The sequence below is a fragment of the Rhinolophus ferrumequinum genome, chromosome 14 (assembly GCF_004115265.2).
Source record: "Rhinolophus ferrumequinum isolate MPI-CBG mRhiFer1 chromosome 14, mRhiFer1_v1.p, whole genome shotgun sequence".
Lineage (NCBI taxonomy): Eukaryota > Metazoa > Chordata > Mammalia > Chiroptera > Rhinolophidae > Rhinolophus > Rhinolophus ferrumequinum.
Window position 1 is genome coordinate 17,228,988 of NC_046297.1, and position 23,170 is coordinate 17,252,157.

Sequence of the window (23,170 nt, forward strand, 5' to 3'; positions counted from 1 at the left end):
GAAATCATATAAGAGGAAAGTAAGAGACAAAGAAAAGAGCAAGGGAATTAGAAAACATTAATAAAATGGCAATTAAATCCACTCCTATCAATAATTACTTCAAGTGTAAATGGAATAAATTATTCAAAAAAATCATACATTGCCTGAATGGATGGAATAACAAGACTCAATGATATGCTGCCTACAAAGTTCTCAACTCAGCTTTGAGGACATACAAAGTTTGAAATTGAAAGGATAGAAAGAGATATTCCATGGAAATGAAAACAAAAGAAACCAGTAGTAGCTATGCTTATATCAGAAAAATAGAATTTAATCCAAAAACTGTAATAATAAAGAAAGAAGGTTATTATATAATAATAAAGGGGTCAAAGCATCAAGAAGATATATTAATTGTAAATATTTATGCACCTAACGTCAGAGTACCTAAATATATAAAGCAAATATTACCAGATCCGAAGGAATAGACATCAGCAATACAATAATAGTAGGGCACTTCAATATCCCACTCTCAACAATGAATGGATTATCTGTACCAGAAATCAACATGAAAACATTGGCCTTAAACTACAAATTAGGCCAGATGGACCTCACAGACATATACAGAACATTCCATCTAATAGCACCAAATTACACATCCTTTTCAAGTGCACATGACACATTCTCCAGGAATCACGTTAGGACACAAAACAATCTAAACAAATTTGAGAAGATTAAAATCATAGCAAGCATTTTTTCTGACCACAATAGACAGCTCAACTAAAAAAGATCACGCATATATGGTCTATTAATTTTCAATGCCAAAAAATACAAGGATAGTGTCTTCAATAGTGTTTGGTGTTGCAAAAACCAGGTGTCCAAAGGAAAGAAACTGGACCCTCATCTTACACTGTACACAAAAATCAACTCAAAAAGGATTCAAGACTTGAATGTGAGGCCTGAAACCATAAAACTCCTATCAGAATACATAAGGGGTAGCTGACATTTTGTTGCGAGCACCTGCAAGGGCAGTCACCATATTTCAGTCTACTCCTGAAAGTCAAGGGGACATTAACCCCTCAACAGGGCCCTACATCCCTGCGTGGTACTTGTGACATGAATGGGGAACGTCCTAACACACAGGTTCAGATAATGTGAGTAACACAGCTTTATTTGGGAGCCAAGTTCCCTCCAGAAGCCAATGCTGTGGTAAGCACAGAAGGTTATAGAGAATAGAATAGAATTCAATAATAAACCACGCCCCAGAGTCAATCGGGATGGAGAAGGTTCCTGGTCTGGGAGAGACGACTGGGCCTACGACGAGTCCAAGGCAAGGAAGAACTTTGGAGAGCCACAGAGTATCGTGGCTTGCCCCTCGCAGAGGGTCTTAGCTGGAGCGCCCAACAGGACTACTCACAGCACTGCTCTGGAGTTTTGCTTTTATCCTTTTTTCTTTGGACTTGTTTACTTCTTAGGTGATAACCAGTAGTTGTTTTCCAGGAGTTTTTTGTACCCCTTAGGTGATAACAAGAAGTTGTTTCGGTGAACGTGTTTATCACTCAATTTTGTTATGCTCAGTTTCACACATAAACATGTTTTTCACTTTACTCTTATCAGTCTCACACATGTGTGGCCATAGTCCTGTCCCTACAAGTAAACAACTTGTTTTGCAAACCTCAATCCAACATATATAATACACTTTATATGCTCTACACACATTTACAATGTAAACAGTGAAGGACACTGTCTGGACATCTGGTCCTTTGACCATCTTCACTATGGTCAAAGGTATGCATTTATGTGCTTTTTTTCTGTGGTATCAACCCACGTCAGAGTACCTAGAGGTCTTCTGTATATTTCAGGGAGAAGGACTTTATGTATTACTTTACTTTTTCATATCTTCTTCATTTTAAGGCTGGGAAGAGGAAAAGGAAAGAAGAGACACGAACCCAGGACCGAGACATTCCTTAAAACAGGATGTCCTCTAAATTCCAGAACGTAAGGTAAAGCCGTAGTATATGCTTTGAACGGGTAGCCATGAAAAGGAATCTTTTGCATATGATTATAGAAGTGATGTCTTCTCTGAAAACTCAACGTGGCTCTGGCTATCTCTGCATGATCAGCTTCCACCTGGCTGGCATGGAACTGTGTTCTGATGGCCCAGGTGAGATTGGCCCATTCTCAGCTCTAATTCATGATTAACCACTTAAAAATAGCCTTTTTAGCCACTTAAAAATAGCCTTTATAATGATACCAACATTTTCGTACTGCTGCTTTCAAAATTACTGTTTAAACTTTGAATTAGTCAGAAATTCTTGTCTGTACGAATTTACCCTTGGGTGCTATGCACAAGACATTGTAGACCTGTTGTCTCACATCATACTCAGCACTGCCCTCTGCGACAGGCCTAATTCTGGAAACCTTCCAACACTAGTGGGACATCTCAAGGAATTCCAAAGTTCCCTTTTCAGCACTTCTCTTGTATTCTAACTCCATGTTCTGGTCTATCATTTTCAAAAGCAGAAACAGAAGAAAAAGGAAGAAACCTTGAAGACATTACACTGAGTGAAATAAGCCAGATATAAAAGTTTTGGGAAACCCTGTCCATGAAGAAAAAATTGTCTCAAGTTTGTGTGAAAGGAGTGTGTGATATAGGAATTGTGAAAGAGGCCCTTCTCCAGCAGGACACAGACAGATGGACTTCAGCTCTAATAGGAGAGACTATTCAGCTATAAAGCAAAATTTCTCTCTATTCAGAACTGGAAGTCCTGAGAGATTTGTGTGTCCCTGGACTCATTAAAATTAGGGCCAATGTGCCTCTTTCTGGGGTGATTGAGCGGCATCTGCCTGAAGGACTGGGAGATTGCATCAATGTTCTCTCAATTCTGATCTGTGATTCTGGGATAACCCATGGGTAGGGAGGCCACATGCCAGCTGTTTCTAAAGGTTGTTGTTGGAAGAACAACTAGTCTGTGTGATTGCATGATGAATGTTATAGAATTTCTTGATTCCTTGTTTTCCTTTTTTTTCCCCCCTGGAAATTGGCTGATAAATGAGTGGAATCTTCACTACAAATGTAAGAAAATTCTGAGCTGGTAGGAAATTTGTCTCCTATAGAAAAAATTGTTATCATGTTTAACAGGTATTAATTTCTTAATGTATCTATCTTTGAGAGTCACCCAAGCCTCAAAATATTTAAAATAGCCTGCAGAGAACTTCTGAAGCTCAGTATACATTGATGTTTTATTAAATGCAGAGGGCGAGCCCCATGGACCTCACAAATGATTGTCATTTGCAAATAATCTGAAGTACGGCTGAATTATGGGGAAAAAAATTGGGGTGCAGCATCTGGTTCTCTATTTTACCATTTTAAATTTACTCAGGAGTTGCAGTCATGCAGAGTACTTATGGAAGATGAATTCTCGAAAGAGGGATTCCAGAATTGATATAATACACATTTTTATTACAGAATATGATTAGAGATAAAATTTCACTAATTCACTCTATTTATAATGCTAAGGAAGTGTCAATTCCAAAAAGCTAATTGCTTTAAAATGCATGAAACATGCATTGTATTGTTTGAGGTTAGACACGGGCTTCTTGAAATAGTTAGAGAGCAGTGATAGAACACTCAAGTTCACAGTCTAAACTTACACTGTTCCACTCATGGAGGTGAAACTGATTAGGAGAAATAATTTGGAAGGCACGTAATGGTCACCAAGAGTTAAGATAGCAGATAGCAGCATTAGGCCTCATCATCTGCATGTATAAAACAAGTGTTTATTTAACGAGACTTGGGGCAACCACTGCTGCTTGAGTCAAAATTGTCTTGTCTTTTGTTTTTCTTTTTTCCTCACCCGACACAGTGACTCAATATCTCATTATCCACAGTAGTGCTTACTGATTTAACTAGATCCACAAAACATGGTAAAGTGGTTTAATGGGAAAGGAGCAGCTAGCTAACTCCTGAATACAAAACAGTTCAATGATGATAGGAATGGCAGCAGTGGGGCAGACTTTTTGAGTTCTTCGGATCTTATCACAAACGGGACATCTATAACCCATCAAAGGACTCTCTGCTCATCACTCAGAACAGCTAAGAGACTCGTGCAAGGATTACTTGAAGGTGGGCAAATTGGGCGAGCAGGGGAAGAGGGAAGGGAGCGGAGTGGAGACATGGTCCACATCTGTGGCTGTGGAGACGGGGCTCGCATCCGTGGCTGCAGAGATGCAGGAGATCCCAGGACAGAACAGAGAACACAAAAGCCAGGAGGTGGGCTCTTTCCCTGCATCCCACAGCTGATCTCTCCTGCCAAGCGGGCAGGATATCCAGCATTTGAGGCAGTAACCTCAGCTGAGACCTCCAGCTGGGCCCTAGGTTGGACAAAGGACACAAACTCCATACCTGGGCCCCTCTCCCTACTCTCCCAATCCTACCCCTGCCCTTCCAGAGACTTAAACTGGCCCCTGAACTGAGAAGTAGTGTCAGATTACAGAGGAGCCCTAGTGCCCAGGCACTCGGAAGACCGGCAGGCAGCTCTGACCCTGGGAAGAGGCTGGGAATAGTGTGATTTTTGCTGGGCTAGGAGAGAAGAAACTCCTCTACCCCCAGTCACCACCTTTTCTGGCCTGCGAGAAGAGTGTGACACAGCTGGGATGGGAGAGAGAAGACCCCTCCATCCCCAGCCCCCACCCTTTCTGGCCTGCCTAGGGCAGGGCAATTACAACTGCAGAGGCACTCCCCGGGATCAGCAATAGGCGGCAGACGCAGCTCTGGGCTTTCAGCAGCTCAGAAATCTCCCACCCACTACACACACACACACACACACACACACACACACACACACACACGGAAGAAGTGCCCTAAGACTCAGGAGAACTGGGCACAGGACTGGTGGTGCTATTCTCAGTGTGCATATGTGCAGGCAAGAGCAGAAACTGCACTGAATTTGTAGCAACTATCATCCAGACCCCTCAGCCCCACTCATCTAAATCTGCAGTCCCAAGGTCACTCTGGGCACCAGGTGACCGGCTCTGCCTGCACAATACACAGAGGACTCTTTGGTACAGCAGAGGACAACCTGGAGATTACTTGGTGGGCTTAAGCCAAGACTGGTGCTGCGTTTTTTGTTTTGTTTTGTCTTTATATCTTTGATACCTTTGCCTGTGTTGAGTGTGGGTTATCGGTTCTTTTTACATGTGAATGTATTTATTTGATTTTTTTCTTTGTTGTTGCTGTTGTTGTGCCTGGTGATTTGTTTTGTTCTGAAATTGCCCTACACCAGGGCCTAGCTTAAGAGGCACAAGATTCAACACTCCCAGAGGCCAACTCCAGACCAAACCAGAGTACTACCGGGTGTGACCTACAAATGACACACTGAGAGGGAATTCTCTACCGGCACAAGAGCCCATAGAAGCCAAACCTCATTTAAGTAGTCAACCCTTACACAGCAGAACGCCCTGCTGTGGGCAGAGCCTAGTACCACAACTAGTCAGCCTAGGAGTCAACCCTACCTATTCACAAGCGAAAAACAATTAAAGATCAACTTTAACAGGACAATATACACAACACAAGATTCACCTTTGGAACACACGCAGAGGAGAAGAAGGAAGTGATGCAAGTCAAATATAAAGGACACATACTACATAAGATAAGCCAGCAAGAACTAAGAACCCTAGGAGATCTACCTAATAAATCGAAGCAAACACAGAGAGTCAGCCAGAATGGGGAAACAAAGAAACATGTCCCAAATGAAAGAACAGAAGAAACCACCAGAATTGGAATTAAATGAAACAGAGGTAACCAATCTATCAGAGACAGAGTTCAGAACATTGATGATAAGAATGTTTAAGGAGCTTAGAGATGACATAAAGAAGGATAGAGAAATCATAATGAACAACCAGTTATAACTAAAGCACACAATTACTGAAATAAAGAACTCACTTGAAGGAATTACCAGCAGGTTAGATGAAGAAGAGGATTGAATCCGCGACTTAGAAGACAAGTTAGCAGAGGTTACCCAAAAAGAACAACAAAAAGAAAAAAGAATAAAAAACAGTGAAGATGGTTTAAGAGACCTCTGGGATAACATCAAGCACAACAACATGTGCATCATAGGAATACCAGAAGGTGAAGAGAGGAAGCAAGGGATTGAGAACATATTTGAAGTAATAATGTCTGAAAACTTCCCTAACCTGGTGAAGGAAACCGACATCCAAGCCAAGGAAGTGCAGAGAGTTCCAAAAAGGATAAACCCAAACAGGTCCACACCAAGACGCATTATAGTCAAAATGGCAAAAGTTAAAGACAAAGAGAGAATCCTAAAAGCAGTAAGAGAAAGACAGAGGGTTACATACAAGGGAACTCCTATAAGACTATCAAATGACTTTTTTCCAGAAACATTGCAGGCCAGGAGGGAGTACCAGGAGATACTCAAAGTGATGGAAAACAAAGGCCTACAACCTAGATTGCTTTATCCAGTAAGGCTATCATTTAAAATTGAAGGAGAGATAAACATTATTCTTCCCAGAAAAGAATAAGCTAATGGAATTTATTACCACCAAGCCAGCACTGCAAGAAATATTAAAAGGACTTCTGTAAACAGAAGAAAGATGAAAACAATCTAACTGCAAATTTAAAAAATGGCAATAACTATGCACCTATCAATAATCACCTTAAATGTAAACGGATTAAACGCTCCAATCAAGAGACATAGGGTGGCTGAATGGATAAGAAAGCAAGACCCTTGTATATGCTGTACACAAGAGACTCACCTCAGATCAAAAAACACACACAGGCTGAAAGTGAAGCGGTGGAGTGAGATATTCATGCAAATGAAAAAGAGAAAAAAGCTGGAGTTGCAATACTTATATCTGACAAAACAGACTTTAAAAAGAAGAACATATTAAAAGACAAAAATGGGCACTATATAATAATAAAGGGATCGATCCGACAAGAGGACATAACCGTAGTAAACATCTACTCACCCAACATAGGAGCACCTAAATATGTAAAACAGATATTGATTGACATAAAGACAGAGATCACCAGTAACACTATCATAGTAGGGGCCTTCAACACACCTCTGACAACAAGGGACAGGTCTTCCAGACAGAAAATCAATATGGAAACAACGGCCTTAAATGACACATTGGACCACTGGGATTTAATCGATATTTGCAGAGCATTTCACCCCAAAGCTTCAGGATACACGTTCTTCTCAAGTGCACATGGAACATTTTCCAAGATAGACCACATGTTAGGCCACAAAACAAGTCTTGATAAATTTAAGAAAATTGAAATCATACCAATTGTCTTCTCTGACCACAGTGCTACGAAATTAGAAATGAACTACAGGAAAAAAAACTGGAAGACACACCAATTCATGGAGGCTGAATAACATGTTACTAAGTAATGAATGGGTCAACCATGAGATCAAGGAAGAAATCAAAAGATATCTTGAGATAAACAAAACTGAAAACACGATGACCCAAAATTTATAGCATGCAGTGAAAGCAATCCTAAGAGGGAAATTCATAGCATTGTAGGCCTACCTAAAGAAACAACAAAAATCACGAATCAAGAGTTTATCTTCACACTTAGGGGATCTGGAAAAAGAACAGCAAAATAAGCCCAAAGGGAGTACAAGGAAGGAGGTAATAAAGATCAGAGTGGAGATAAATGAAATAGAAACCAGAAAAACAATACAAAAGATCAATGAATCCAAGAGCTGGTTTTCAGAGAAGACAAACAAAATCAACAAACCTTTAGCCAGACTCATTAAAAAAAGAGAGAGAGGTCCCAAATTAATAAAGTCAGAAATGAAAGAGGAGAAATGACAACAGATACCACAGAAATACAAAAAATTTTAAGAAATTACTAGGAGCTTCTATATGCCAAAAAATTTGACAATCTGGAAGAAATGGACAATTTTCTAGAAGCATACAACCTTCCAAGGCTAACTCAAGAAGAAACAGAAAACCTGAATAGACTGATTACCACCAGGGAAATTGAATCAGTAATCAACAATCTCCCAACAAACAAAAGCCCTGGACCAGATGGCTTTAAAGGTGCATTTTAAAAAACATTCAAAAAAAGAATTATCACCTATTCTCCTCAAGCTCTTCCAAAAAATCCAGCAGGAGGGAAGCCTCCCAAACACTTTTTACGAGGCCACTATCACCCTGATCCCAATATCAAAGACACCACAAAAAAAGAAAACTACAGGCCGATATCTCTAATGAACATAGATGTAAAAATCCTCAACAAAATATTAGCGAACAGAATTCAGCAATACATTAAAAAGATCATATACCTGATCAAGCAGGATTCATTCCTGGTATGCAAGGTTGGTTCAACATCTGCAAATCAATTAATGTGATGCACCACATTAACAAAATGAAAAATAAAAATCACATGATCATATCAATAGATACAGAAAAGGCATTTGACAAAATCCAGCAGCCATTTATGATAAAAACCCTTAAGAAGGTGGGAATAGAGGGATCATATCTCAACCTAATAAAGGCCACATATGATAAACCCACAGCTAACATCATGCTCAATGGGGAAAAGCTGAAACCATTCCCCTTAAGATCAAGAACAAGGCAAGGTTGCCCACTTTCTCCACGTCTATTCAACATAGTGCTGGAAGTTCTAGCCATAGCAATCAGACAAGAAAAAAATAAAAGGTATCCAAATCGGTAAGGAGGAAGTAAAATTGTCATTATATGCAGATGATACTATATATAGAGAACCCTAAGGACTCCACCAAGAAACTATTAGAGCTGATAGATGAATTTAGTAAAGTAGCAGGAAACAAAATTAATATTCAGAAATCAGTTGCATTTGTATATACCAATAATAAAACATCAGAAAGAGAAATTAAAAAAAACAATCCCATTTAAAATTGCTTCAAAGAATATAAAATACCTGGGAATAAATTTAACCAAAGAAGTAAAAGATCTGTACTCAGAAAATTATAAGACACTGAAGAAAAAAATGAAAGAAGATACAAATAGATGGAAAGACATACAATGTTCATGGATAGGAAGAATTAATATAGTTAAAATGTCCATACTGCCTAAGGTAATATACATATTCAACGCAATTCTTATCAAACTACCAAGGACGTTTTTCACAGAAATAGAACATATAATCCTAAAATTTATATGGAACCATAAAAGACCCCGGATAGCCTCAGCAATCTTGAGAAATAAGAACAAAGTGGGAGGTGTAATGATACCTGACATCAAATTATACTACAAGCCTACAGTAATCAAAACAGTATGATACTGGCACAAAAACAGACATATAGATCAATGGAACAGAATAGAGAGCCCAGAAATAAATCCATGCCTATATAGCCATTTAAACTGTGACAATGGAAGCAAGAATTTATGGCAGGGTAAAGACAGTCTATTCAATAAATGGTACTGAGAAACTTGGGCAGACACATGCAAAAAAATGAAGCTAGACCTACACCATATACAAAAATAAATTCAAAATGGCTTAAAGACCTAAATGTAAGATCTGAAACCATAAAATTCCTAGAAGAAAATATAGGAAGAAACTTTACAGACATTACCCGGAGTAAGATTTTTACTGATATATCCCCTCGTGCAAAGGAAGTAAGAGAAAAAATAAACATGTGGGATTACATCAAACTAAAAAGTTTTTTCTCAACAAAGGAAACCGTCAATAAAACAAAAAAGGATCCTACTGAATGGGAAAAGATATTTGTCAATGGTATATCCAATAAGGGGTTAATATCACAAATTTATAAAAAACTCACTCAACTCAACTCCAAAAAAACAAACAACCCAATGAAAAAATGGGCAGAGGACATGAAGAGACATTTTTCTAAAGAGGACATACAGATGAAAAAATGCTCAACCTCACTAACCATCAGAGAAATGCAAATAAAAACCACAATGAGATACCACCTCACCCCAGTCAAAATGGCTATGATCAATAAATCAACAAACAACAAGTGCTGGCAAGGATGTGGAGAAAAGGGGACCCTTGTTACTGTTGGTGGATTTGCAGATTGGTGCAGCCACTATGAAAACAGTATAGAGGTATCTCAAAAATCTGAAAATGGAACTACCTTATGATCCAGCAATTCCACTCCTAGGTATCGATCCAGAGAAATCCAAAACTCTAATTCAAAAAAATTTATGCACTCCTATGTTTATTGCAGCACTATACACAATAGCCAAGACATGGAAACAACCGAAATGCCCATCGGTAGACGACTGGATTAAGAAACTGTGGTACATTTATACAATGGAGTATTACGCAGCCATAAAGAAGAAAGAAATCTTACCATTTGCAGCAACATGGATGGACCTAGAGAACATTATGTTAAGTGAAATAAGTCAGACAGAGAAAGATAAGTACCATATGATCTCACTTATATGTGGAATCTAAAGAAAAGAATAAGTGAATGAACTAATCAGAAACAGTTTTGGAGACATAGAGGAAAAACTGAGGGTTGCTAGATGGGGGGGTGGGGATAAGAGGGAAAGTGAGGGGATTAGAAAACAGTCAGTAACCACAAGATTGCCATGGGGTTACGAAAGTTAATTTGGGGAATGTAATCAATAATGTTGTAAAGATTTTGTAGGGTATCCGATGGACACTTGTCTCATTAGGGAGACCACCTCAGGGATGATGTAGATGCCTGATCACTGCACTGTACACCTGAAGCTGAAGCTGAACAATAATGAATGTCAACTACAAGTTGATATATATATATATGTATATGTATATGTATATGTATATGTATATATATGTATATGTATATGTATATATATGTATATGTATATATATGTATATGTATATGTATATGTATATGTATATACTTACAAGAAGCAGAGTACAGCATTAGGAATAGAGACAGTGGAAATGAAATGGCTGTGTGCGATGTCAGAGGGGTAGTGAAGGAGGGGTGGGGGGTTGTCACTGTGTGAGGGATAGAAATGTAAACATCTAAGTATTACTTTGTTTTGTGCACCTGAAACTAATAAAAACAAACAAAGAAAACAATTGCTAATTAGAGCAAATACTAAGGAGAAAGAAGGTGTCAAGTGAAAAATACTCTGGACTCGAAGAAACAAGATTATATTCTTATCTCACTAGTAGAAAGTGCTATCTTTCAATAAATCATTTGATTGTTAAAAAAAAAAGACACGAAAAAACAGTTAAATGATTCACTACTATCCACTGTTATCCAGCAGAGATCTGCATGAGGAAAAGGTTTGTTTGTGCAGAGAAAGGAAATAGAAATGTCCACACCATAGGAGTATCCAACATGGGACACACTGGAGCCCTCAGGACACCGTGGAGGAGATGCTGCAGTTTCTATATGTGATAAATCCTCTGATTCCTTATTTTTATGTTTAACTGCTAACTGGTTTTAAACCTCACCCCTCCCCTTCTGTCTTGTGCCCCACATCTGGGAGGTTGATAAGAAAGCTCAGGAGCTCTCTCCTTCAGCACCTGTGGGAGATTGAAAAAACGCAAGTCCCGTCTCACCCACAGGCAGGTGTCCTTACACCAGCCCCACCCGCTGACCAAAATAAAGCCCCCTGTCTTTTCAAGCCATTTTCTGACCAGCTTGAGAAGCCTGTCTTGCTCTCCCCAGAATGCCTCATTATGTAATTAATAAGTCTTTTCATATCCTCTTGGTGTGTGCGTATGTGTGTGTGTGTGTGTGTGTGTGAGAGAGAGAGAGAGAGAGAGAGAGAGAGAGAGAGAGAGAGAGAGAGAGAGAGAGAAAGAAAGAAAGAGAGAAAGATCATCAGTGTTGACTTCCAAACTAATCCTGACACATTCTGATTCTGTAGAGTGCCACAACACGAAGTAGCCTCACGGACCCTGGGACAATAAATGTTGGAAGAGGGGAAGAGGTTAGGGACTAACAACAGACTTGCCTGTTTAACCCTTCGTGTAGGTTTAACTATATGTGTTTACGTGGGTGATGTGGAACAAAACCAGATGTAGGAATTTTGACTTGGATGCCAATAACAAACACTAAACTAAAGGCTGAGATTCTATCAAACCCTTTAGACTGGAAAACTATGTAGAAATCGGGCAGGCCTATTTTATGCTGCATGAAGTGTTACAGTAACTTCAAGGAAATTTCTCATGCTTTGATAATCAAGACAGGTGATAGACTCTTAAAGGTTTATTTAAAATTTTTAAGTTCACGGATTTATTTTGTAAACCTCATATAACATATCCAGATTATGACAGGACATGTTATATTAGCAATATTGGGAAAAAAAACCCACTAAGTTTAAGCAGTACCTTTGTATATACATGAAAAATAAAAGGATTTTGAATAAAAGTAAATTTATCAGACTGCATCCATCCAAATAACATTCTAGTCAATTTACTTTCATCACAGAATGATTTAAGGGCAATTAAAATCTGATGCTATATTGGGGATGGATATAGGATGTTTGTTTATGAAAGACAAACATGCCACATTCTTGATTCATAAATATTTCCAGTGTCATCTCCAAGGTTTTCTATTTTGAAGGTTTATGATGCCACTTGGGCTAATTATGAATTAATGATTTGATTCATTTAGAGATTAATTTGACAAATGAACATTCATAAAGAAAAGTTGTCAGTGAAAACTGATTCTGTATTGATGAACAGAAAACAGAAATAAAACAAAAATATTTATCTTTAATTCACTAACTTGTCCCATTCACGTTAATAATTTTAATGGCATTCTTCAATTAATAACATTTCCATACTTCATATAGTTATCCATAATGTTTCAAGTTTGTTTTCATTTCTTTGCAAAGGTTTTAATCAGGACAACTGTGATATTTAAACTCTTTTTAAATTTAAACTCCTTTTTCTTAAAGGCATTCTATTGCATTCATTTGAAACTTAGTTATTCTATGCTCACAACTGAGTACATCTTGACATTTTGAGAATGAATACAGGCCTCAAGAAAAGTATAATTTATGCAGCCTAACAGCTGCTCTCATTTAGTGACATATATGTTCATATTAAAGATGTATGAATTGCACTTTGGGAGTAACTGACCGAAGAGTCTATGAAAAAGAGCTTACACATTATAAAGTATTGTTCTGTCACCTTCTCTTTATCAGAGGCTCCTCTTGGGAGGTTGGAAGGGGGATCAACTGATAAAGGATAAATAAATTCACATGCATTTTTTAAAAATCAGCAGCAACTTTATTATTCCTGCCATGAGCCATCAACTGTCCTCAGATTAGTTTTAATGGGGAGCTGTGTATCAAGAATCCTGGCATAGAACTTCCCAATTAGAGACAGTAACATTTTTTTTAAATGCTTACTCAAGGAAGCATACTTAATGGTGAATTATAACCTTTCAGAAACTGAAATTACAAAATAATTGAGGAGTAGGAGGAGGTAGAAGAGGATGCAGTGTAAGAGGCAGTTTCATAACTAGAGGAAAGGATGACATCAGAAGGAGCCCTTGCTCCTGGTAAACCCATGAAGGCGTTCCGTGGCAAGTACCTCTTTCTCTTGTTTTCACACCAGTTTCTGGCTCCTCTTGAGAGTGTGAAAAGCTCGGGAGTTAGTCTGGGTTATTTACATCAGAAGCATTTAAAATTTGCTAGCGTTCCTATAGCCATTTGGCATATAAGTAATTATTGCAAAAGCTTCTTTTCTCAGTTATTTGTTCAGCCCATTTTGTCTCTGTTAATAATTTAACCTTGTTTATCATTCAATTTAACCTGAATGAGTAGCCAGTTTTACCATTCCTTAAGTAAACTGATTTTTTGTTAGTTAGGTCAGTTTCCAACATTTTCTCTATAGCAATATACATGGAAGGTTATTTTTACATGCAACACAATTTTACTTTGGTTTGCCCTGAACAGTAATCAACTCCTGGCATATAAACTGTAATCCACACCATCTCCTTTGCAACTCAAAAGAGTACATGGAAACATGTACTCTTGTTTGTGATAAACAGTGATATAATCATAGATATAATCTTGAATTTGTTCTGCTAGAGTTTCAAGCTTTCACAACTTGAAACTTTAACTAATATTAGAAATATAATACATCTTACAGCTGATGAGTATGTCATGGTTAATAAAACAGGATATGATGTTAAAAATTATGGAACCATCAATGAATAGCACTTGTACTATATAGGAATGGAAAGCCTTAGCCTCAAAGGGCATTGCTGGTGACTCAGAGAACTCCCTACATAATGACTTTTGATTGAAGAAAATCTCTATTTTTATCAGTATAAAATTGTAACTGTCAATCATCTATGTCTCCTTCCCAAATAGAATTCGGAACTAGAAAAAGGCCTTTTTCTTTATGGAAAATTTTAAATAGCATCCCAATTGTTTTTCTCTCTTCGCAGATTTTCTAATTACCTGAAAGTAACATAGGTGGCTCCAAAGGAAAAGTTAGTAAACAGCTACTTCTGAAACTAAAGTAGATGAAACAACTCTACTCACTGCACATATATACAGAGGGTGCCCCCAAAAAATGCATGTACATTTCAAGAAAAGAAAAAAAAATAAGTCATGTGTACACATTTTTTTGGCACCCCTGGTATATATAATATATATATTATATATATGTTGGATTTCAACTTCATTTGTGTGCATACTTTGCTTACGAGTGGCATTATTTATAAAACAGTGAATGGAACCTTCTTCATGAAGTCATTGTCATCATTCAGACAGCCACGAAGTCATTTCTCTGTTGCATCCAGAATTGGTGGAACCAACAGATAAGTACTAGGTAGAATCCATAAAGTCTTTGAAATACATGTGGTGTCTCTACCTATTTTTTTTTTAACATTTAAGGTTTCTTGTGCAAAGATTAAATTTGATGGAAGCTTTTTTTTAACAATTAAAATAGCTGACTTGAAGTAAGTTTGCAGCAATTTCTAAAGCTAAGACTCACTTAAAATTAAAATTTTGGTTTTATTACCTTAAAAATTAGACTGGACAAGCTGTCATGACGACAGGCCGTTAGCCCAAGTAGAGAGGTATAGCACACCCTCACTGCTTTCTCTCTTGGTGTTAGAAACATGTCAGTGAAATAACATCCAATACCATTTATTAAACACTATGTGCAAGATACCTGCTAGGCACTGACTTACAATTGATGGTGATATCCAGCCCCTCTCTCAAACAGCTATCTCCATATTGCAGGTGATGGAACCTAGTAAAAATAACTTAGATGATAATATTTGCTTTGGCTATAATTTTGGGGGTAAAAACGGTGTTTAGGCATAATAAAACAGTAAGAGTTATTTTCCCTGAATTTTCTCCCTTGTGTTCTGGCTTCTAAAAGAGCTATGCACGCAATCCTAGGGAGGCCTGGGAAAACATATATCCAAAAAAGCTTCTGTGGCCATAAAGATCTCTCCAGGACAATATATCAAGCTCTCTTGAAGCATTCCCCACTTCTTTTTATCATATGAATTGGATTCATTTGGCAAAGGAGGCAGTTCAATTTCAGTCCGGCAACTTGCCCAGCTTCTCCTTAAGTTGATGTTTGCCACGATGGCATTAAGTCTCCATTCAAGAGTTTTAGTTGCATAAAATGCAAACAAAATCCTCTCCGCGTAACTTCTGATACCTACCAGGCTCTCATACCAAGACCAATATGATCTGTTCATTCTGTTTGGCATCACGCAAACCCTCTATTTTCTTTATGCTACATTCAGGAGGAGGGAACCAAAAGGCAGGTGTACAAGTACTGATAGACACACATTGCATTATTTAGTGTTAAGTATTATGGTAAGTAGAACAGCAATTCAGAAATGGGAAAGGCTTTTACCTTTGACTTTTCTTTGGAATGACATCTGAGTAAAGGCACATTTCCAATGACGGCAAAATACTAACACATCCCAGTGGTTAGAAGAACTGCTTTTGTCACTTAGCTGTCATCTAAGCAGGGGCCACTCCAGAATTTTTATATGAGTGAAGTCTAGAAAGAATAATGTGTTTGGAAGGAGATACTGAGTGATCTCTGAAATAAATGTACTGTTTTTACATAGGGCACACTAGCAAATTTTCTAAAGACACTTTATTTATACTTTACAGAATATTATTTACATATAAATGTATTTCTATATATAAATAATTTTAAAGTATATGAAATAATATGAATTATATTTATGTACAGTTGAGTCTGGACCAGTATGTGTTTGAATTGCACACATCCACTTTTGGATGTTCAAAAAAGCAAATTTCAGAATGAATGTTATTGCCATAAAATTCACATGAATTTAAGCCACAAAAGCAACTCTTGCTGGGTTCTACATTGTGCTGTTATAAAAAGGTTTCTCAACTACTGAATAATTTCAAGTAATTTATAGCACAGAATGTGATTTAAATCTTGGGCAATTAGTTAAAGTTGATGATTTCTCTATCCTTCATCAAGATTTTTCTGTACAAACTCTTTATAATACCTTGTTATCTAATGAAATTCTATATTTTCCATTTTTAAATTTGAACCAAGAATAAGAAGAAAAGAAAGAGAAAGAAAAGAAGGAGGAGAGGAAAAAGAAGTTATTCAAATGCATTTAAGGGGTCAATGAAATATCAGATAGCTTTCCTTATTACACTTTATTCCACCTGAAATACTATGCACTTACTCTAACTGCCATTAAAATGGGGATTTTTATCCCCCTCCCTAGCATTTGAAGCAGTGTCAGGGACAGGGGAGGCATTGAAAAGATGCTTATTGACAGAATTAACAAGATTGATATGGCTTCCGGTTCTCCTGGTTTTTAATTCTGATACACTCTACACACTAATTCCTCTACATTTGACATTAAATATGTGTGATACTCTCACAATGGTTTTTAAACTATCTTAACTGATAATCAATTAATTTCATGTAGGAAGGAAAATTAGCAACACCACAAGACAAAAGCATGTTATGAAGATTAATTACTGTTTCATTAATTGAATCATCATGGGGAAATTTACAAGAACTACAAAATATATATATATATATTAGATATTTGATTTAGAATCAAAGCAGCGAGGTTAAAATTTCAGCATTGAAACAGGTATTCCTTAAACACTTGAAAGGTCGAACTGTAAAACCGGCACAAACAAGGGTAGTGAATTTTTTCAGGTCCTTTGTAATATGAAATTAGCCATCTGCCATAGACTTTCCCTGAAAATCACTAAGATCTGAGATACGTGGTGCACAGATGATAAAAAGCTGAAGGAATGACTTCTGACTAAATCACGTGAAGGTGTCTGGGCAAATTGTCTTTCTTCCCACTTCTCTCAGGAGGACGCAGTCCAATTTGTACTGGTAAGTCCAATTTGACTGCAACCACATTCAAATACAGACAATCAAAGATCTCTTAATTGCTTCATTTTCTGTTTATGAATATTAAATCAGCTTTACCTTGTGAGGAGCAATAATATTCTCCTGAGTAGATTATTGTATTTAATTGATTTCTAAAATGTAGAAATACATTTATACATCTTAGAAAGCACCACTTTAACAGTGCTTGTGACACATAGCAGTCTCTTGCCCTCATTTACTACTAATTCTTGCTCCCCATAAGAAACAATTTATGAAATTATAGACATTTAACCATGTTTACCCACATGCTGGCAATTTCATGTAGTTGAACTTCATACTTTTATTGCATGTATATGCCTAAGCCACATAAAATGTCTGCTTCTTGTTTAAACACGAACTCTGATCAATATTATTTTTTAGAGTAATTGATTTTCTATTCTTATTCTGTTTATTTATGCTCCCATCTTTATTTCCTTGCATATGCTTGCTTTCAGTTTAGTTTGCTCTCCTTTCTCTAGTTAATGCAAATTATCCTTTTGTGAATTACCCCATGTATTTATCCATTTTGTTCTTAGTAGGCATTTCAGGTGTTTTTTTAAATTTTATTTATAAACAGCACTGCTGTACATATTCCTATTCATGTCCTCAGGTATGTATATTTTACAGTTCTTCTGGGTTATACACTTAGGGATGGAATTTCTGGATCATAAAGTATATGCCTCTTCACCTTTCTGTACTAAGGGTCGACTAATTGCTTTCCCAAGTAGTGGTACTGTTGTACCCTTCCGTCGACAGTAGATGAATGTTCCCTTGCCCCTTTACTTCAAATCCTTGACATGCTTGGTGATGTCAGTTTTTCAAATATTCTTTACAACCATCCTGGTGCTCCGCCACACCCCACTTCCCCCAGAGACGCCTTAGAATGCCACTTCCTGAGGTTCTGCAATGCAAACCACGTTACATCTTGTCTTTCTTCCCTCAGTGTTTTGATTCCAGTTTTCTGGGATCTGTTATATAAGTTTCTGCTTGTCCTTCTGTTTTCCAGCTTACAAAGTTTGGTGCTTCATTTATATCGTCTTTGTTTTGGTGAATTTACTCCCTTATTAATCCCTAAAAGACGTTTATTTTAGTGGAGTTTCAAGCAGGAATCTAGATAAACGAGTGTGCTCAATCAGTTTCTTTAATTAGAAGCTATTTCACAGTATTTTTTTTGTATACATATCAGTTTCTGTTACAAGTTCTCAGCTCTGTATTATAGTTCAAAATAGCTATAGACAATATATAAATGAATGAATATAGCTATGCTCAAAGAAAACAATACTTACAAAAGCAGCCATTGAACTGGACTTGGCCCATAGCCATATTTTGCTGAACCCTGATATTAATCAACTGCCTGGTTGTCTGACATTGTGAATAGTATGTGAAAAATACATTTCCCAATAAGCATTGCTTCCAGGATTTGTCTCGGTTATAGTTCTGCCATTAATACCTTAGTTGTGAGACCTTATAACTCACAAATGAAAACTCAAGAGATTTCTCTCCATCCCCTCTCAATCCCAGGATTCTCTGGCCATTGCAATCTAAACAGATGTGGGCTGGAAGAGGCTGACGCAGGATACTGGTTGCCTCCAAAAACCAAAGATGGTTTTATAGTTGAACTCATGCCTGAATTCAGGAGCAGCAACTGAGGTAGTATTCAGTTGGGCTTTCTATAAATTACTTTCACACATTCATACTTGGTTTGCCTGGAGCAGAAAGCCCATGTAAGCCGCCAGTTGTGTTTTTCCTCTAGTTACATAATTCTAAGTCGGTCGCCATTGGAGACCAGAATTTTCTGAGTTGTTTATTGAAGTGAAATATTTGTCATTTTCCTTCCATTTAAGTGTAAATTTTAAGCATGTTGGGAAACAGCAGGAGGGAAAAACACCATTTCATATATTTAAGGCTTACTGTATTCTTAGCATTCTATCTGCAAAATTCTGACACTGTCATCACAGGAGCCACTGCAGCTGTTAATATTGAATGACGGGATTTGTGCCAATGCAGCATATGGTTTTATGTGAACAATGAATATTGTATTGTCTGACATGTGATGCCAGGGAGAAAATGGGTTTGCAGAGGCCTGGGGCAGCTGAGCCCATATCACAGACTACCCTTTTGTCATCATTGGTGGCTAAGGTCTAAAGCTGCCTTGAGGGACTCACTTGAAGCAGGCAGACAAGAGTGAGGTAGTTAATGAGTTAAAACTGTGCCCCAAAATGGCACCAGCAGTTGCTACAATCAAATACATTTTGGATGATTTTCTAGTATCCCTAATGATTTGCACTTTATCTGAGCTGTTTTGATGCCTGGATTTTTAAACATAGCAGCATGGTGTTTCAATTCCTGTCCCTGGAGAGATCTCCATTATAAGAGCTTCATTTCTACCTTCTTATCAGTTATTAAAGGATTAAGCTATCCCCACATTTCTAGCATATAGTACGTAATATATATTAAATATGTGTTCTTATATGTACATATGTATGTGTTCTTATATGTAAATATGTAAATATAAATATATATGTAGTATACATGTACACACACACACACACACACACACACATTCATGTTTCTCCTTCATGAGTGTCCCCAAAACGAAATTCCAATTAAATTAAAAGAATATTTGTTCAAAGAAGAATATGATTTGCTTTTAGTAAAAATGAAATTTGACCTTATGATGGCTTCATTCGACTATCAGTGCCTTCTTGCTATGCCTGCTCCCGTATTCCAGGTCAAGCACATAGCCTACATGTGGTTAAGAAGGAGAATTCAGAGTCTGGTGATCTAATCATGAGAAGTACAAGTCTACATTCTTTGACCTTAGTGCCTAGAAACATTCTTGTGTTTGATTCTGTTTTAAAATATATGAAGAATTCACATGAGGGTTACTTAAAATAGTCTCTCAGCATTAGCTCAATGATGATATGAAATAAAATAAAATTGCTTCTCCAATTACCAGCAAACAAAACCCTGTGCTGGTCTCAGCTCTACTGGGCTTCAAACTGCAGAGTAAGTCCTGAGTTTCTTCATTAATTGCCATACAATGTGGCATAGAATAGAAATGAAAAAGTGGAACTTTTCAAATGTTAACATGTATACAAATCACTCGGGATCCTGTTAAAATGCAGATTCTCACTTAGTAAGTCTGAGATTCCAAATCTGGCAGTCCTAACAAGCTGCCAGCTGATACTTATATTGCTGGTTTACAACCTACAATTATAATAACGACAGTATTTGGAACCAGTGGTCCAGGAGAATAATGCCTTCCTGTGCTTTGTCAATTACTGAGATTTCCTCTGGAATCGTTTAAGCTGAGAAACACTTCCTTAGTTTTAAAGACAAACTTTTAGTGGAAAAGCAGGATAGATATGTGAACCTAGACATTTGGTGTAGTTGTTGTCTAGCTTTTGTGTATATGTCTATGTGTTTTGTCTATGCGTCTCTCTGAAGCGGGTCTTGTAGATGTATAGGTAACTCTACCATTGTCACAGAAAGGTCATTATAGTTTCTGGATGCTATAAGCCTGGAATTAGAGAAAAAAATGTGATAGTCTAGATTAAAATATCAGGTCATATGGAATTATATAACTGCGTTATAATTTTATTCTTGAATGTGTCTTTTGTTGTCATTATTTTCTTTGTTTATACCCCATATCATTCTTCCAAAAAAAGAGAAACAGTTGTCATTTGCCTTTACACACATTTTTGAAGTTAAATTTATTATAATGATAAGCCAGATTTTATATGGAATACATATTTGAATCTAAGCTAAATCAATGAAATGTAATATGAAAGCAACAATATTATATTTATGACTTTCATATTCAGTCGTTTGTTCTCACGAATATTTGTAAATTACTTACTGTGGGCCAAGCATCATAGTAGAAGTTACAAGAATACATGTGGGATTACAAGGATGAGTAAACTTAAGTTCCTTTTCTCACCAACCAGATAGATTATTTAATTATTTAGTAAAAATAGCACATTATAAAAAGTATTATATCAGGGGAACAAGAGAGCCTTGGCAGCACATGATTAGAGGAATTAAGTGGCTGTTTCTAGTATTTCCATCGTTCTAAAAAAAAAAAAATCTCTCTCTCTCTCTCTCTCTCTCTCTCTCTCTCTCTCTCTCTCTCTATATATATATATATATATATATATATATATATATATAATTTTAAAATTCCTGTCTGAAAATTACAACATATGTATTTCTGAGTCTGGTTCTCTTGATTTCTTTATCTCTTGACAGCATACTATTCTATATCTTTTTGTGTGTCTTGTAATTTTATTGAATTATAAACATTATGTGTAAAACAACAGTAGAGACTTAGGTAAATAATACTTACATCTGAAACTGGGCATTCCTTTTTTTCTTCTAAGACATCGGTGTGAGAAATTGAATCAATCTAGTCAGAAATTCAACTGTATTTCAGTTTTGTTATTACTATTGTTATCTTCAGTGCGCCACAAGCTTTAACTTTTTCCAGCGATATATTGTTGTTTTGGTAGGTTTAGTGTATGGCCTGAAGTATTTGAAGGTGTTTATTATTGTTCCTACTCTTACTGCATTTTCAGCAGGCCTTGAATAACTGCTAGGGGTTCTCTCCATGCTCTTGCTATTCCTCCGGAAGTACTCAGCTGATGATTATTTGATAATGGGATCACAGTAGGGATAGAGTGAGGGTACTTTGGTTTTGTGGCTCAGTATCAGATTTAGGCAGGCCCTGTGAGTCTAGGACTTATGTGTGTGGTTCTCTAAGTGCAAATTCACTAGAGGGGCCCCTTAACAGATTTGAACTGGTAGAATAAAGAATTAGTGAACTTAAAAATACTTCAATTGAAATTTTCTAATCTGAGGAACAGAAAGAAAAAAAAAAAAAGAAAAATTAACAAAGCCGAAGAGGCCTGTGGGTCACCATCTACTAGACCAATATAATGGACATCCCAGAAGGAGAAGACAGAGAAATGACTGAAGGACTATTTGAAGAAATAATGGCTGAAAATGTACCAAATTTAATATATAAATCGCAAAAGTTCAATGAACTCCAAGTAAGATAATCATAAAGAGATATACACCAAGACACATTATAATCAAACTATCAAAAGATAAGAACAAAGAAAAGCATCTTGAAAGCAGCAAAAAAGAAGCAACTCATCACGTGCAATGGATGCTCAATAAGGTTAACAGTTGGTTTTTCATCAGAAATCATGGAAACCAGAAGGCAGTGGCATGACATATTCATAACATGAGGAAAAGAAAAAAAAATGTCAACCAAGAATTCTATATGCTGCAAAAGTGCCTTTAAAGGTGGAGGAAAAAATAAGACATTCCCACATAAAAAGTGAAAATCAGTTATTTGTTAGCAGACCTGCTCTACAAGAAATGCTAATGATATTACTTTAGGATGAAATGAAAGGTGACAACACAGAAATCCAACATACAGAAAGTAATGAAGCAATGAAGAAAAGGCGATGACATTGATAAATATAAAATACAGTATTAATTCATGTTTTTGTTTGTAACTTTTACTTTCCTATCTCATTTAAAAGACAACTGTAGAAAGCAATAATTATAACTTTATGTTGATGGGCACACAATGTATAAAGATGTTATTTGTAACATTAATAATAGTTGTCACCCCAATAAAATAATAAAAATATGTAATTTGTGATAATACCAACATAAAAAAGAGCATAAAGAAAATATAGAGAACTATATTTTCTGGCATTATAACTCCCAAGGTCTCAACTAAAGTCCACAGAACTTTTGACAAAGGTGTGAGGACCTTTAACACGTGGTTTGGTTAAAATAATCTTGAACTGTGGGTAATGCAAAATTCTA